The sequence below is a fragment of the Pinus tabuliformis genome, chromosome Q, assembly GCF_031772625.1.
Source record: "Pinus tabuliformis cultivar Carrire ecotype Pingquan chromosome Q, CPIR1, whole genome shotgun sequence".
In the NCBI taxonomy this organism is placed as follows: domain Eukaryota; kingdom Viridiplantae; phylum Streptophyta; class Pinopsida; order Pinales; family Pinaceae; genus Pinus; species Pinus tabuliformis.
This window is the reverse complement of record NC_142296.1, coordinates 186,831,333-186,837,295: the sequence shown is the minus strand read 5'-3', so window position 1 is coordinate 186,837,295 and position 5,963 is coordinate 186,831,333.

The following is a 5,963-nucleotide window of genomic DNA, read 5'->3' as shown; positions in this document are numbered from 1 at the left end:
GATATCCTCATAATGTATGGTTGAATAGATTCTCCTTTATTAATCTACATATATTTTTATTTTATCTTTCAAAGAGATGATTTCATTCCAATTATTCACTTCATACATGCAACCTAGCTTATCATACATATCCTTAGACTTATTCAAACTTCCAACATATTCAAGTACGTTATCTTCTAAACCATCACCTATAATTTACTTTGCTTTTAACTCACTTTTCATGTACTTATTCTTGGAAGCAACAAAATAATTTTCCAAACACTTAGGTACCTTTAGTTCATTGTATTCTAAAACATCATTGTTATCAACTATGATTTCCAACCTAATTTTCCAAGCAAAAAGGTTAGATGAGTTACCCAACTTCAAATTTTCCATGAAGAAAGAGGAGGACATATTGACTTGATTAGATAGGATCATCAAAATTTTCAAAGATGATTCCTTCAACTAGTGTCTCCATTGAGCTTGTCCTTTACCTTAGCTCTGATACCATGTTAATTTTACACGGCTCAATGTTATTTCAATTACTTTGTCCCAATTCAATCCTTGAATTAGCTATCTTTCAATAAAAAATAATAATTTTCATCAATCAATAGTAAATGAAGGTAGAACATTAATGCAATGGAAATATGATACAATCAACAAATCGAAAAGAGGCATCAAAGTTTGGTCAATGATCGTGGAAAAACCAACTATGGGGAAATCCCTTTGAAAATATTCTTCTATTAGATTGTCATAAAATGTTCATCAGAGAGTACAATGATCCCATAAAAAGGTATCCAATAGTATAACCCAAGCAATATGAAAAATATGATCCTAGCAACAATACTAATTAGAGATAACTTTCCCAATTTGTGGTGAACTGTGGTCTGCTGTCAAATTGTAAACGTAGGTACCAACTACATGAAATGAGAGTTATGCATATGGTTGAGAAGCTCAAACTACCTAGATGAGTGTGGATGCCTATGGTTATGACTAGAAATTTCCTTTATCAACCCTATGGATGGAAATGAAAAACCCTAATTAGGCACACGAGCCTTAGACCCTGCAATTTCAGACTAATATCAATGAAACTCCATAAAATTACATCATACATGTGTGAACAAATCAAATAATAGAGATGAATATTCTTGAGAATATTCTTAATGATGATGTCAAAATGAGGTTGACGTCACTTGTATTTATAGGCTTCTAAGGGTGACCAATTTCCTGTAAGGGTCGATCTGTTCAAATGTGACATTGTGGGCTTCATGTAAAAAATACACTTCCCCTTTTCCAAATTGAGTGCTTCAAAAATAAAAAACAGTTCTGTAAAAGGGAGGAATCTATTCACATAATTGGAATTTGTCACTGAGCTCCCAAAGTAATAGGGAATACATGTGAAAAGTAAGGAACATAAAGTTTGTTCTGTAGACATGGAATTTTGGAAAGTATAAAAAACATTTAATAGAGAAATTTTGAGGCTGTATACACATAAGGTAGGGTAAAAAAGAAATTTATAATTTATAATCATGTTCAGAAACTAACCATGGAAGATTCCTTTAATAGTCTCCATGAGATGGAAAATTTCCTGGAAGTTGGCATTTGTCACGTCGTGAACGATTAGTTTAAAGTGTTCTGTAAAGTTTGGTGCGATGATGTAGTTAATAAAGAGCACCATAGAAAATGTTTCCCACATTAAAATTATGAGGAATACTATAAATTCAACATCTAGACCCAATTTAAATTAACTAAGGAGTTGTTGAAAAAACACAAGACCACAACACTTTTTCAATACTAATATTAGGTGGTCTTAATGAGAAGTGTTGAAAGGCTATTGGAATACTCTAGTGATGTGGAGCGAGTTGGAACTGAAGGCTAGCATGATGATGACCTGGCATGTCATGGCTAAGATATATGGCATGCAAATTTCGCACTTTTACTTGCCCAAATGTCCCTTTGTTAGTTGACACATGACACCGCTCATAGTGTGATGTGCAATAGTGTGATGACATGGTATGATAGATTGGGATGAGAAATCAACAAGTTTGACATGTCATCATTCCACGCCAAGATTGAGTTGAACACATTATAATGACTTAGAGTGATGGACAATAGTAATAAATTATTATTTAACTTGCATGATATTGAACCTTGACATTGGTGTGAAGTAAAGTGGATTTATTTTAATTAGATTTTGGTTTGAAACTACTAAGAAATGGTTTATAATTTCCAAAACCTATCCTATGTTTTCTCTAACTTTGACCAGAATTCAATATATTCATATTTATCTTCCTTTCTACTACTAGAATAGAAAGGAGAATTGTTTTTTACAATTACTGCAAGCTACCATAATCTTTCTGTAAGATTTATGGGATTCAATCAAACAAAAATTCATCATGTAGATAGCTCAAAAGCCTAATGGAAACATTTCACAAATAGTCCCCAAATTTAGGTATTTTTTAAAATATTATACAAATAAAACATCAACTTATCCACAACTCCTACTACTAGCTTGCAACAAACATGAATTTATGATTTAAATTACGGAATATACCACTAAAGTAGGTCCAGAAACTAAAATAATTAGAAAATTACCTAGAATTGAGGACTTCCAGGGTTCTTACTATTTAAAATTTACAAAAAGTTATAAGATAAGGTAACGATACCTCCCAAAAAGAATGAAGAACAATCTTATAATTTTAGAATAAGAGAACGATAATTATTCCCATATTTGCATAAGAAATTCAATAAGTCTCTATATCAAATGAAAACACCATTATAGTATAGGTCTTGAAACTAATGTTAACTTCAACCAACAAATAGACACAAATAGAAAACATGGAGCCTAAATACTTAATAAAAACAAAGAACATAGTGCGCAAGTGACATAGAGACCAATATTTTAATTTGACAAGTACAAACTATTATGTATCTATTTAAATGTGTTTCATTTTCCAAATGGGTAATTAGGCTTATACAAAATAAATCCGTCTAATCAAATCCTATTTTATGTCCGCACTAGAATGTGCATTTTAGTTGCTAAACTAAAGAAGACCTTAACAAAGCAAGTCTATGTCATAGAATTGATGTTACATAATGACATTTGAATGATTTTCATTGAATCACTTAGGAACACTCTTTCATGGTGTTCCTCTCCATTTTACAAGAAATGATAATTAATATATTTATATTTTGAAAGGAACAATAACCACCTTCTTATGTTATTTTCGATACATAGTATTCCATGTAATTTTAGACTATTATGTACTAGAAGCAACAGAAGAAGGATTACCAATTTTCTCAATTCAACTTACCCGTAAATTCCTTGTTTCCCTATATAATTACCAGTCATTACTTTCTAGCCTATGAATTTCATTGGGAGAGACAAGCTAATAAATATAAACTTATAAACTTAATAGATTAAGACCATTGTTTATGGGAGATGGTGGAAATAAACTTGGAATCTTTAAAACCATCCACTTAATTCGGATATCGATTCACTTTTAACACCTATGATATCGGTACCATTGAATTACATAGAAAGCTAATGAGGTGAGATAAATATTTTACCTCAAAATATTGTGATCATGACAAGTGATGTACGGACTATCAATAGTGTTGACTGGGAAAATGTGTTAGAATTGACAAGTGCCAAAGAAGTGGTTGTATGGAAGAAGGGGTGTGTGGAGTCAAAAATGTCTATGGAATAAAAGAGTCGGAAAGAGGGGTGTGTGGGAGAAATGGTGTGTGGAGGGAATGTGTGTGGGAAAAAAAGAAAAACCTTTCTTCCACGCATATGAAATTTATGAAATTTAGAAAAGCAGAAAAACATTTAAAGCAATTTATATGAACAACATACATGTAAGTCCAAAAAGAAATATTTAATCTATAATACCCACTTATTATCCTCTACCACTTTCTGACCCGATAAATAATATTGTATATCAACAATAAGATCATATATATTTTAAATTTATGATATATTAAATATACATAATCAACTATTTTTTAATTAAGAATGTGTTTTATGATCATTTTAAATATTATTATTTAATTATATTGTTATTTACCATTGTGAAAGAATATTTTTAAAGTAATTTAATAACGATATAAATATTGGATACTATATCTGTGTGAGGTATTTTAATTAAGATTTGAATATTAGATGTTATAACTTTCTTGGTATTATTTATAAATTTTACTTATATTCGTTTTATAGTACTATAATGTTTATATTTTTGTAAGGGATATTTAGTGTTTTTTAATATTGTAATATTTTTGTAAGAGACATTTTATGTGTTTTAAATAGAATTTTTTTTTACTTATTATTATTTTTTTTTAATTTAAATGGTCACATAAAATATAATAAAATATATTTTACTCTTTTATTAATTTCACGTTTTATTAATTTAACAGTAATTTTTAAAATTTAAATAATTTAAAAAAATTATTATTGTTAATTTCCTAATTTAAATTTTCACATTTAATATCACACAAAATATATTTAAATATATTTTATTCTTTTATTAATTTCATATTTCCTTTCCAATTTTATTGGTGTTGTAATTTTTTATTTTTTAAATTATTTATTAGTTTATTATCTTAGTGTCCACAACATCTCACTTCTAGATATAACTGCATTTTTATATGGAAAATAAAATAAACGTTTCCTTTCATCATTATTAATCTCACATTGTCCTATTTAAAGTGTTAAATATTTTTGTTTTATAATTTATAATAAATATTTATCAAACATAATTTTATATAGTTTAGTATGGGATAATGTTGTATTAAATGTTTGCAGATATTTACATGTTAACTTAATTAAAAAATAATTAAAATGATAAAAGTAATATAGAACTTAGTGTAAGGATGATGTAATAGTGCCCAAAAATAAAGATAAATATCTAAATATTGGTTCAAGTGAAAAGAAAATATTTAAGTAATAAAAATAACAAAATTCAATTTGTAGTTTTGTTTTTACTAATAAGATTACTAACAATTTATAGATAAAAGAAAATTATCTTATACATATCACATTAAGATAAGTTTAAATAATAATGATAAACCACATAATTAATAATGACATATAAAATTAATAAATTTAATTAATAAACTTAATTTAAAATAACAATATTTGCATACAATATATAAATAGTAATTATAAATTTGGATCCATTATATTATAGAAAATAAAATTATGATTTTTAACCATGGGTATTAACTGTCACTTTACCATGAAGATCATTAACTTGTAAATCGGTTTGTCATAATACCATGGGCCAACACCATGGTTATCAATACAACATTAACAAAAACCATAACTCATTTCACAATCAAAACTTTTTTATGTTGGATTTTCGGGTCATTAACATTCAAAAAATAAATAAATGCCAAAAAATAGGGATTGAAATAATACAAATTAACACAAGTAGTTACATGGTAAAACCCTGACAATGTGTCAAATAAATGTCCACAGGGAAAGGGATTGGAATTCTTATTGCTAAAAAAACACTCTCCAAGTTACAACCAGCCACTTAGGCAATCACCATTTAATATGGGCTATTTTGTTACATAACTTCATTTCATTATAAAAAGAGACTGAATGATAAAATAGATTTACCCAGATAATTATAACATTTACATTATTTGCTGTCAATTTTTTAACAATCTACACCTTGACAACAATTTTCCTAATCACTTGACCATGCCCATTGATCATCTCTTCTACAAGCCGAGAGAAGCCAAACACCATCGCATCTTCTCTACTAAAACTGGCTTCGTGAATATCTCTGCATGATTCTCCTGTATATGGACCTTCTTGTGAGCTGCTTTTCTACAATCGATCACATGTTTGACAAAATGGTACCTTATATTGATGTTCTTAGCTTTGTTGTGATAAGCTGGATTTGTGGCCAAATGAATAAGGCTCTTAGTGTCATAGAACACATTCACTTTCTCCTACATCCTTAGAAGGTCAATAA